The following is a 13,414-nucleotide window of genomic DNA, read 5'->3' as shown; positions in this document are numbered from 1 at the left end:
TTACCAATCACGCATGAAGCATACTGAGGGAAAATCTTTGCGCACACTTTCATTTCAAAAAGCGAGAAAGTGATAGGGAGAGAAAATGAATTTTACTGAAACGTTTCGTCAAGAAAATAAAAAGAACAAATACCTCTAGAATACCGTGGTGTTTTCTAATGCCCTAGTCATAACTTGCTTGTCTGTAGGAGTGAAGCAGTGACTATCTGACACGTCACACAACGTGATTAGCTACCTGTCCTCTCGTCATCCCCCTCCTTATTTCCCAGTCAGTTGAATTCCGTAATTGGTAGTTGTTTTTAACCTGGTTAAAAGGCTAGGGAACAGGTAATTCAGTTTCAGTGAGGTGTCAGGGTCAAAGAAACAGTTCGGCAGCACAAAGCACATTTTAATGGTTCAAAACCTTTATTTGCACATCTTATAATTCATGAAAAGAATCTGAATATAAAATTCCTTTCCCTCCCCCTCTCCTCACTCTTTTTCCTCCTTTCCAGAATTATGTGCGTCAACCTAACTTTTCCTCAGCAAGAATGACTCTTTCCTCTTTGGGAGGAAATCAAACGTGTCTAAATTAAAATTCGGTTCTGTCCCATGCTTGATGTCATGACCTCCTCTGAGTTCTGTTATTAAGTTGGTTTGTAACTCTCCCATCATTTTTTTTTCTTTTCTCAGAGAAAAATACACAAACATATATCCACATAGATGAACAGATGTTTTGGTGGTTGCTCTTAAAAGGGAGGAGAAAGAGACAACGGCCGGAGAGCAAGACTGACTCGGCCATATGATAAAATGTACTTCAATAATAGGCGTGTCTGACATTTCATTTTATATTATTGTTTGTATTGCCGCAGCATGAACCCTCTCCATCTCCTTCCAACTTAAGTCAGGTCTTTACATAATGAAATCTCACTTGTGAGTGTGTGTGTGTGTGTGTGTGTGTGTGTGGCAGGGGGGGGGCGCCTTTTAGGGGTTAAGAAAATTGGGGAACTCAGGAAATGACAGAATTTCCTATTTGGGCGAATGACACGGCAGAAGAGAGAACCTGCTTATGGTACAGGGGAGCAGGAAAGGAAGAATTCAGTGGTGATAGGACATTGGAGCTAGAGGTGATCATTGGATTGTGAGTCTCCTGGAAATTGATTGAAATCTTGTGAACATCGCTGGGTGTTTCATAGGACACAGAGCGAGAGTTAAAGCCAAATTTCTTAGTTTCTGAAAAGCAGGGTGATCAAAGGCAACATATGGGTTGTCTTGCAATGAGAGTGTTGCAGCATGTCGCCCCTTGATAAAACTCAAACTACATTGACTGTAATTTTTCCATGTTTTTTTGATCCCCGGGAATTTGAGGGTCTTGATCTGTCTCAGTAAGTTTGTGATAAAGATTGCTCATTTTATCACAGATGTGCTGATTCAAAGTAAGTTCTGGTCTATACGAGGCTGCTAAATATTTCGCAAGGGATTTTCTTTTAATAACCCCCTAATGGATGCATAAATCACCAGAGTTTTTAATTGCTGTGGAGAGAGAAAATTAGCAAGGAGGGACCGTATCCGAAATCTGTCAATGATTTTATTAATGTGAACAAAAAGAAAATCAGAGAGGAAGTGTGGTGGAAATGTGTAAAAACGGGGAATTGTGACCATGAGAAATTATGAGCCTTTGCAATGCTGAGGAAGCATATTGTAACAAACTCTGGATAGATAAGCAGTTACAGCATTTGTGACTGGTGCTATTTTGATAGCTTTAAGTGAGCGTGCACTGAGAAAAGCACAGGGCGACCTTAGCCATGTTGGTCAAGACCTGTGTTTCCCAAGGTAGAAACCAAGTGCACTGAGGTTTCTACAGATCATGTCAGGAAAGGGGAAGACCTCTGATCCTCTGTTTCCATGTGCTCTTTGGGGGAGATGAGGGAGGCAGTAAGATTTTATTTGGAGAAATGATCCCACATCAGAAAATTATTTATGATCCACCCATCCATCCAACGACAATATTTTCATTGGGAATAACTAAGAGTATTGGATTTCAGTGTGAGGATACTGGATATTTCTCTCAAATTCCATATCTCTATCTGTGCTTCCTCGCTATAGGGCCATGTCACCAAATTTATAACACTCTACATCTCAGAAATACAGTTATGCACAGCCTAACGATAGGGATATGTTGTGGGCAAGTGTGTTGTTGGTGGGAATATCACAGAGTGTGCTTACACACTGCTAGATGGTATAGCCCACTACACTCCCACGGTCTGTGGGACAGCCTACTGCTCCTAGGCGACACACCTGTACAGCAGGTGACAGTCCTGAATACTGCAGGCAATTGTGACACAGTCGTAAGTATTTGCATATCTAAACATATCGAAACATAGAAAAGGTACTGTGGTGCCCTAGGACACTAGGACTGCTATGACATCCCTAGGCAATTGGAATTTTTCAGCTCCGATATAATCTCACGGGGCCGCCGTCGTATATTGTCGTATATGCGGTCTGTGGTTGACGGTAACGTCCTTATGTGTTGCATGACTGTACTGAAAAGTATGACCGTCTAATACATTAAAGTTCTGTAGCCCAAACTAATGGGAGAGAATGAAGGACATTTTCAGGTAGCGTAATGTCTGCTTGCTGTCTTAAAACAAATGTATTTTGTTAGTTTGAAAAACATTAGATTAAGCAAGTGTGAGCTAATCTAGGTGCTCTAGAGCTGCGGTTTCCGCAGCCCCCAGGACGTGGCCCGTTAGGAACTGGGCCAAGCATCACCGCTGGAAAAGTTGTCTTCCATGAAGGTTAGGGACCTGGTCACACAGTAGGAGGTGAGCAGCAGGCGAGGGAGCGAATCTTCGTCTGTGTTTACAGCCGCTCCTGGTCGCAGGCATCACCGCCTGATCTTCACCTCCCCTGAAAGGCCCCTACCCCATTCATGGGAAAATTGTCTTCCAGGAAGCTGGCTCCTGGTGCCAAAAATGTTGGGGACTGCTGCTCTAGAGTCTCAGTGCCCAGAGGGGACATTGTATTCCCAGCCTGCCTGCGTGGGGCTCTATGCTTCTTTCCAAGTTGGTGGGTCTCTCCTCCTGTGTACCTGTGTTCTTCAAATATTTCTTAGCTCACACACCTCCTAAAATATTTTTTTTAAAAAACTACATCCCCTCAAACGTTTTCAACATGATAGTTGAAAAGATTTTTTTATCAAGAATCTAAGATTTGCAAGGGGTAAAATAGCTGACCTAGTGTATATTGTGTTTGTGTTTGAAGTGCAAGTGCCAACTAACCTTCGTCACCAGGAATCCAGCCTAACTTTCTATCAGAAAACGGTGAACTTTGTTTCTAGATTGCAATAAATGTGTCCGTATTGTTCCACGATAACTAACTTGCCTTTGATGTATAACAGAGGTGATACAAATGGCTAGGTAGATAGTGTTAACTAAAAAAAGAAGTTTCACATAGAGGTCTAAGGAAACAGCATTTATTCAGGAAACAAAGAATAGCAATTTGAGTACGCTGAATCAAGGCATCCCTGAATAGTGTCCCATATGGCAGCACAGAAGAGTTTTTTTTACAGAAGATTTACACACACACACACACACACACACACACACACAAGTTGTTTTGGAAGGCGGTTCACTGGCCGGGCAGAAATGCTCAATGGCAAGCTTGTTCTGATTGGTTAGGGAGTTACGGTGCTCCCAGTTGCGAGATGTTGAAGGCGGCAGAAACTGACTTCAGTGGTTTATCCAGGTCTATGGGAACATTCCGAGGTTTGTCCATTAGCAGCTATGGGTGCAATCCTCTCACAATCTCCTGACTGGACTTTAGAAAGCCCTAGCCTCAGTTACTTCATATTCCCTCACAATAGATAGATGGATATGACAGATGATAGGAAGGAAGGAAGGCAAGGAGGGAGGGAGGAAGGCAGATATATTTGGCCATGAATTTGTCATCTGGAAGAATGTGTATGCTGCCCCGTCAACGGTTCTCCTTCTTTTTTTTTTCTTTTTTTTTTTTCTTTTTTGAAGTTGTGGTAAAGTCAGATAACACAAGATGTACCATGTTAAGTACTTGTTAAAACGTGCAATTTAAAGTGTCCAGTTCAGTAGTGTTAAATATATTCACATTGTTGTACAAAAGATCTCCAGAATTGTTCTCCTTGCCAAGATGAAACTCTATACCTCTTAATCAACAGGCTCCTGTTGCACCCCCTCGCCCGCCGCTCGACTTTCTGAAAGAATCTGGATGACTTTCTCTGTGAATCTGACTACTCTAGGGATCTCACGGAAGAAGAATCATACAGTATTTGTCTCATTGTGACTGGCTCATTTTACTTAGCATGGCATACTCAAGATTCATCTGTGTTATAGTGTACAACAGATTTACTTATTTTTTAATGCTAAATAATGTTCCGTTGTACTTATGTCCCACATTTGGTTTATCCATTCATCTGTTGATGGCTATTTGGGTTGCTGACCCTTCTTGGCTATTGTGAACAATGCTGCAATGAACTTGGATCTACAGATCTCTGTTTTGTCCGAGACTCTTCTTTCAATTCTTTGGGGCATATAGCCAGCAGTGGAATTGGTAGATCATCCAGCAGTTCTATTTTTCACCTCTCGAGGACCCACCATGCTGTTTTCCATAGCAGCTACAGCGTTTTACATTCCCACCAACAGTGTGTGAGGGTCCTTCTCTGGGCTGTGTGTGTAATCTCCCAGTTAAAGAGCCTTGCCTTTGTTTCTTCTCAGGAGGCCACACCTCCTCCTCCCCCACTGCTGGGTGTCTACCCAAAGGAAATGAAGTCATTTTATCGAGAAGGCACCTGCACTCGAATGTTTATCTCAGCACAATTCATGATTGCAAAGGTGCGGAATCAACCTCAGTGCCCTTCAGTTCATGAGGGGATAAAGAAAATGTGGTATGTATACCCTATGGAGTGGTACTCAGCCACCGAAAGGAATGAAATAATGTCATTTGCAGCAACTTGGATGGAACTGAAGACCATTATCCTAAGTGAAGTGTCTTGGGAATGGAAAGCCAAACACCATAGGTTCTCACTAATAAGTGGGCGGTGATAGATGGGTAGGCACAGGCACAAATCGATATAAAGGGCTTGAGACACCAAGAAGGGGGGAGGGCAGGAGGCTGGGAGTGGGATAGAAACTTACCCAGAATGAACACTGTTCTGGAGATGGGCACACCAAAGGCCCGGGCTTGAGCATTGTACAAGAGATCCATGTAACAATAAGACTTGTGCCCTCTTAATTAATAATTTGAAATTTAAAAATAAATAAATAAAATAAAATAATGGTAATATTTTGTTTGGGGTGGGACGTTAGAAAATGTATACGTTCATATGCAATCAGGGTTTAAATAGCTGCAAACTTTTTTGTGGACAATTTGGTGATAGACATCAAACACTTACAAAGGGGCTTGTTACTTTTTTGAGGACAATTTGGTGATATACATCAAACACTCAAAGGGGCTTATTACTTTTTTATGGACAATTTGGTGATAGACATCAAACACTTTCAAAGGGGCTTATTCTTTGACCCAGGAATTCCCCTTATAGAAATCTATGGTATGCAATGAATTGCAAAAAAGAAAAGAAAAAGAAAATGTACCAGGTTATTCATCACAGCACTGTTTGTAACACTAACATCCTAAAGACAATGGAAAGTTCTGTGTACAGGGGACTGGCTAACATACCTGTGGATTATACATTCTGTGGAGTATTACACAGCCATTAAGAATAATGTGGAACAGGTAGGCTTCCATCCGAGGTGGACATGCCAGCAGCAGTGTAAAGACATGTGCCGAGGGATGGGAGAAGCCACAGGAAACGCACAGTTTCTCTTCCTGAAGGCTGAAACTATTTACTGGGAATGCCGTAAAATAGCACGTTCATATATCAGTATCCACATGACAAAGCTAGGAAGGAAAGACGTATAGCTGCTCTATTGTTTCGTATTTTAAATACGCTCGGGCAGGCTATGGAGTTGAGCCTCTGGCCGTGCATACATTTTGCACTTGCCTGGAGTTGGCCCAGACTCACGGGGTGTGTGGTCACGGCCCCCGCAGGCTGCACGCTGCCACCTGCACGTCGGGTAGAGAAGCTGTAGGAGCACAAACAGCTGTGGGCGGCCACACGCCAAGGCGTCAGCGTCCTTGTGAGGGACCTGCTGTGCTGCACATACAGGCCACCTGCCATGCCCTCTTTCTGCCTTCCTCGACCTCTTTCTCACCAGGATCCCGTGTGTTTTATCAGCAAAACAGGAAAAGAGGAAGAAAAGTCCTCTGACTGAGGCCAGAAGGCTCGGGAGCAGCAGCAGCGCAGGCAGAAGGGGTCTGGTGTGTGCTCTGTGTCCCCTGCACGGTGGGTCAAACTCACGCGAGACTCAAACTAGATGACCATGTCGCCAGAACTGGCCCCTCCGTCCTGGGTGTCCACCCCCTCACGCACCCTCTGAATCCCAACACCGAGGCCACCCAACCCGTGTCTTCTCCTGTTGCCTGTGCTTGGCGCATGGGGTCTGTGAGCTTGGCCGTGGCAGTCAGTGGCTCAGACTGACCCAGCCTGTATGGGTGCGGTCGTCCAGCAGAACCTGTGATTGGGCACAGCGGAGTCCCAGGCCATGGGTCCCGGGGAGCACACGGGATGCCACCTCCCCAGTCGCCCTGTCTGGGTGCCTCCTGGACTCAAGGCTAGCTTTGCCCCGGCCTCCCCACCCCTCTCCTTTCCACCCCGTGATTTTCCCACTGCTGCCACCAGGCTCTTGTCCCTGATGTGGGGACCTGGGGGTGCAATCCCGGCATGCCTTCCTGGCCAGGGTTCCTCCTCCAGGGTCATCTGGAAGGCACAGCTTGGCCAGCTTGCGCAGGGAGCACAGGCTGCCTCTGCTTTCAGGCCTGGCCTCAACGACCACCCCCGAGATGTTCCCCAGAGTGACCAGGGCTAGCTCAGCAGCCCCTGGCACACACATGGGCTTCTCTCCTCGGTGCCAGCCTCAGCCTGCCCCTCTGCCAGCGCAGTGGCTTCACTCAGTCGCCAGCGCTGAGGAAAGGAAGGCCTGTGCCAGCCAGTGTTCCCAGCGCAGGTTAGAGCCCCTGCCCCGAAGCCTTCCTTTGCTTCCTTCCCGAGCTCATGCTCTTGCCCAGGGTCTCCCGTCCTTGGGGCCTGTGCCCCACCCAGAAGTCCCCCTCCTACGGTATCTTGGGGATGGGGCTGCCATCCTACTCAAACACACGCCAAGTCCCTCTCCCGCTGATCAACCTCGGGGATGCAGAGCAGCCCGCCTTCCCTGGGCGGGGATCCCTCTCTACTGCCCACACACGCTTCTCCGTGTGTTTCAAAGACTCCCTTGCAAGCTGCTGGCATGCAACAAAGTCCAGTCTCCCGCACGGACCAGGGTTCCTGAGAGTATAAGCTCTACACACATGCACCCCATGCACTCACACACGTGGCTTGCTCTACATGCATGTGCTAAATATCTATACACACATTATACATGTGTCAATACACACACACAAGAAAACTCTCATGCATACTGTAAAACAAGAGGTGCACAGCATTGACACCATGCCCAGCTTTGCCTGCCTGCTCCCAGATGCCTTCCGAGTTTTGTCCATTCCTGGCCCTCCACCTCCCACCTGCAGATATCTCCTCATCTTGACTACCGTGGGTACTCCTGTGGTGTCCATGAGCTCTCTGGCACCCCCAGCTCCTAGCCAGCTGCTGGCTCAGGTCAAGCAAGAGTGCACGCACACAGACTGGACAGATGGAGTACACAGAACAGCAGCTGTCTCTGCTGTGCTCTCTCTGGGCCTGGGCCTGTCTTGAACAGCAGCTTTGGTCCCCAGCCTAGGTCTCCCAGGTAGTTGACCAGCATCAGGGACCCTACAACCCCTCTATGACTTCTATCCCTCCCTTCCTCATGCTCGGTTGGCCACAGCTTCCCAGAATGCTCCCTTCAGCTGCTGTCCCCTCTCCAGGTCCAGGAATGTCAAGCCCTCACATGTCTCCATAAGACAAAAGAGCCTGTATCCCGGGCACAGTCTGCAGCCCAAGTGACACGCAGATGGGAGTTCTTTCATCTGCCCCATGGGCAAAGGAGGACAGAACGTCCCTTGGTCCCAGGAAAAGCAAACTAGTAAGACCCAAATCCTCATAGCCAGGTGTGCACCCAACCTCCCCACCTGGCTTCAGTGCCACTCAAGGGAGCCAGCTGTCTTTTCACCTACCTCTCACCAGGAAGTTCCTTACAAGGAGCTCAGGGGCCTCCCTGGAGCCTCGATCCACAAGAGCAGGAGAGCAGAAGCCATGGGCGCGAGGCAGGGTGGAGGCAGTGAGAAGCAGCCAGGAGCACTGTCAGAAGAAGGAAAACAGAGAAGCTTCGGGGACTCCTAGGGTCTTGGGAGGGCAATTCTCAGAAGTAGTTGTTTGACAGAAACAGTGTAATAGGCCCTTGGGAAGGAGAAATGTTTTCATATTTTCTGGTGTATTAGTCCCATCCCACTGGGCAAGCAGGGCTTTAAAATAACCCGTACTTAAGAAAATGTATTTCCTGTTATAGGCACTGGTTTAAAAGGGCACTGAGAGATCCCTTGGGGCAGGCCCATCTTCAATATCTAACAAAGACAGAAAATGCCCTGCTTTCTTGTACACCCGTTGGCTCAGTGATCAGAACTGAGTAAAGAAGAAAACGGAGGCTGAGTAAGCTTACATCCCAGTAGTAGACTATTGGCTTCATTCTATTCCCCGTTCACATACCTCTCTCCAAACAGTGCTTCTCAAAGTGAGGTCCATGAGCTAGCACCATCATCAGCTAAATCTCAGGATAAACAGTGACCTTGGTGGCATTTTAACTTGTCCTCTTGCCAACCCCTTCTCCCCAGCTCTGCAGTAGCCTTGAAAACCAGCAGCCTGCTGTCATAGCGAAAACCAGAACCCTAATGGCCATTGGAGAGGGCAGGATGGGGCTGAAGCTCCTTCAGAGCCCCATTCTGAGACAGTCATTATTTGATCTGTCTGGTGCTTCCCCAGAAGACCCCACACAGAGGCTGTTTTCATTTGACCCGAGTCAGAGATCACCCAGTACAAAACAGCCTTTACCCTGGAGGTGGGGTAGGGGTGTCAGAAACAATCAGAGGCAATTGTTTAACATTGTTGGACCCAAGACAGTGGAGAACAGTTGGGACAAATAATAGACTGACCAAAAAGTTTGAAAGAAAAGGCTGGGGAATGAGATGGCCATAGAGCGCTTCGCAAACCTGTGACATAGTCCTGGGAATCTAGAGAGCTCAGGAAAGATCTGGGGCTCTAAGCCCTCGGCTCTAGCTAGACTTGAGGCTCTGCCCAAGCAGGAAGTGAAGACTAAGGTAGAATTGTCAGCTACCTGGTGAGTGGGTGAAGGTGTGCCCCAACACACACACAAAACCCATCAGCAAAGGCGGGAGAGAGACTGGTTCCAGGAATTGAAGTAAATATCAGCCCAATTATTATGGACCATTAAGCTAACTGAGCAGAGACTCCAGTGGCCACACATGACAAAGAATACTGATTTACAGGATCACTTCAGAAAATTCTTGAAACAAACAGCAACAATAAATCTCATGGAGTGAGGAGAATCTGATTTCCAGAGTTGCCACATTATAGTATTGAAAATGTCCAGTTTTCGACATAACACTATGAGACATGCAAAGACACAAAAAAGTACCTAAAAGTAACTACAGAGATAAACATAAAAGACAATATAATTGTATTTTTGTTTGTAACACTTTTCTTCTCTTATCTGATTCAAAAAGCCACTGCATAAAGCAGTAATGATAAAACTGTGCTGGCCAGGTGCAGTGGCTCACACCTGTAATCCCAGCACTTTGGGAGGCCGAGGTGGGAGGACCAGCTGAGGCCAGGAATTCAAGACCAGTCTGGGCAACATAGCAAGACCCTGTCTCATAAAAAGTTTTAAAAAAATTAGCTGGGCATGGTGACATGCACCTGTAGTCCCAGCTACTCAGGAGGCTAAGGCAGGAGGATTGCGGAGGCCTAGGAGTTCCAGCCTGGGTGACAGAACGAGATCCTGTCTCTAAAAAAAAAGAAACGGAAAAGGAAAAGAAAGAAAAGAAAAAACTGTTGATGAACTTATAGTGTATAAATATGCAATGTGTGTGATAAAAATCGCACAAAAGCAGGTGAAAGAAGGAATGGAGCTATATAGGAGCAAAATTTTGTATGCTACTGAAATTAAGTTGGCATAAATCTGAACTAGAATGTCACAAGTTAAGATATTGTTTGTAATCACCAGAATAACCAGTAAGAAAATAACTCAAAAAATGTAGTAAAACAAGCAAGAGAATTAAAATGGTCACTAGAAAATATCTATTTAACACAAAAGAAAACAGTAATGCAGGAACAGAGGGGAAAAAAGACATGACATAGAAAACAAATAGCAAAGTGGCCGATGCAAATCAGTGATTACTGAATGCCTTATCAGTAATTGCATTGATTGTAAATGAATTAAACACTCTAATTTATTTATTTATTTTTTTAGAGACAGGGTCTTACTCTGTCACCCAGGATAACCCAGGCTGGAGTACAATGGCACAATCATTGCTCACTGCAGCCTTGAACTCCTGGCCTCAAGCAATCCTCTTGCCTCGGCCTTCCACAGTGCTGGGATTATAGGCATGAGCCACCATGCCCGACCTAAACACTGCAATTTTAAGGCACAGATTAGCAGAATGGATTTTAAAAAGAATATGATACAACTATATGCTCTCTGCCAGAGCCACACTCTAGATTCAAAGACACAAATAGAAGTAAAAGAATGAAAAAAATGTATCATGCAAAGAGTAATCAAAGAGAGCTGGAGTGGATATGTTAGTATCAGACAAAATAGACTTTGAGATAAAAATTGTTATTAGAGATCAAGAAAGACATTTTATGGCTGGGTGCAGTGGTTCATGCCCGTAATCCCAGCACTTTGGGAGGCCAAGGCAGGAAGATCACTTGAGGCCAGGATTTCAAGACCAGTTTGGGCAACATAGCGAAACTCATCTCTACAAAAAGTAAGAAAAAATAGCCTGCCGTGGTGGTGCACGCATGTACTCCCAGCTACTTGGGAGGCGGAGGCAGGAGGATCATCTGAGCCCAGGAGTTTGAAGTTGAGGTGAGCTATGATAATGCCACGGCACTCTAGCTCAGGCGAGCGTGAGACTCTGTCTAAAAAATAAAAAAGGAAAGAAAGGAAGACATTTTATAATGTAAAGAATTAAAATATGTGTGCAATAAAATATGTATATAAATGTTCATAGCAGTATTATTCATAATAGCCAAAAGAGTGGAAACAACCCAAATGTCCACCAATGGATGAATGGATAAACAAAATGTGGTCTATCCATACAGTGGAATATTGTATTATTCAGCCATAAAAAGGAATGAAGTACTGATACACGCCACCAAATGGATGAACTTTGGAAACATAAGTGAAAGAAGCCAGTCACAAAAGGCCACAAATGGTATGATTCCATATATATAAAATGTCTCCAGAACTAGATAGTGGTAATGGTTGTACAACTCTGTGGATATACTAAAAACCACTGAATTGCGCACTTTAAAATGGTGAATGTTATGTGTATTACATCACAATTTTTAAAACCTGGGGAGGAAAGTTCTATTACTAAATGGAAGAAGCAAAGAAGATATATGGAAGATGCCATCTCTGCCAGATCCTGCCTTTCTGGCTAATCAACTATAACAAAGAGACCCTAAAACATAGGAAGGAGATGCAAGTCAGTTTGTCAAGCAGAGGTAAGCAGACAGATGGCCCCTAGCAGATGGGAAGCTCTGCTGAATGTGGTCGTCCAGGGACCCGTGCTGGTGAATTGGCTGTGCCATACCTAACGTGGGACTTCCCTTTCTAGTTCCAGGACAGCTCCAGCTGTTCTAGCTGTTCCAACAGCTCCAGCTATTGCTGTTTTCCCACCCGTGGCAGGGAGGGAGGGGATGGAGGGTTAGGGCAGGCGCAGCAGACAGGAAGTAGAAGACAAGCATTTTCCTTTTTAAAAAATATGGCCCAACAATTGCACACATCATTTATGCTCATATCCTTTCGGCAGAACTTAATCACACAGAGGGCTGCATACATAACTTGCAGGGCCAGTGCAAAATGAAAATATGGAACCCTTAGTTCAAATCTCAGAAAAAATGTCCAGTTAAAGGCATTAAAATATCAAGTGTTTTTTTTAAATTATTTTATCACTTATAAAAGAAATAGGAATAATAGTGAATTATGAGTAACAACATAGAATACAAATGACAAAAATAGTATTTTGGTGTCATAATTTTATATAATACAGTGAATAATAATGCCCTCACTTGAGAAGATGTGATTGAGTCCTAAGGCTTTGACACTGTCTCAAATGATTCTCACTTGGAGGGATAACACAACAGACCGTCGTCTGACTGAATAAGTTTGGCAGAGACTTTCCAACTGGGATTTCTGGCTGCTGAGACATCCGGGCAAGTTCTGGCCTGGGGAGGAAGGCCAGCACCAGAAGGCAAGGGGTCACTGGTCATGAGGGCAGGGAAGGAGAAAGCCACAAACACGGCCCTTGCGCACGAAGACGTTGCTGTAAACGTGCACAGCTGTGGCTCAGGGTGGGCTTTCCAGTTCCACCGGGGGAAGTGGCAGACACTGAAGCTGAGTTTAAAGAAACATATCTAGGCCCCAGTGGAAAGGAGCAGGTCAGGCGCCACCATCGATTCTGTGCCTTCTTTTTGCCTGTCCGCTAAGCCTGGCATCCAGCCAAAGAGGAAGTGGCAGCTGTCCTGGGAGAACCGTAGGCCCTATCCTGGGCTGATGTTGCTACCAGCCCAGCACGTTGGCCAACGCTACAGCTGGCGTGTGCTGCTCCCCCTCATCAGCACTGTAGACAGAATGACTTGGCCAGTTGACATTAGCCAGCCTTTATCTTCAGCTACAACAGAAATGGCGTCATTTGTCATCAGGGAAATGCATATTCAACCCGCAGTGATATTCCACCACATACTTATTAGAATGGCTAACATGAAAAAGACTGACCATACCAAGCATTGGCAAGTGTGTGGAGGAACCGAAACTCTCATACACTGCTGGTTGGGGTGCAAAATGGTACAACCTGCTTGTTTCACAAGAGGTTAAACATACACTTGCCGAAGGAGCCAGCCATTCCATTCCTATACATTGATCTCAGAGAAATATGAGCCATACGCCCACACAGAAGTTTGCACATGATTGTTCATAGCAGCTTGATTTACAATAGCCAAGAACAGGAAATGGTCTGAATAAAATAAAATAAAAAGAACAAGCTACTGGTACATACGATGCCAGGGACAGATCTGAAAGTCATTAAGCCAAGGAAAAGTAAACACATAAGACTACATACTGTGTGACTC

The sequence above is a fragment of the Eulemur rufifrons genome, chromosome 30 (genome assembly GCF_041146395.1).
Source record: "Eulemur rufifrons isolate Redbay chromosome 30, OSU_ERuf_1, whole genome shotgun sequence".
NCBI classification, from domain to species: Eukaryota; Metazoa; Chordata; class Mammalia; order Primates; family Lemuridae; genus Eulemur; species Eulemur rufifrons.
The sequence above is the reverse complement of the archived record's forward strand: the minus strand, read 5'-3'. Positions refer to the sequence as shown.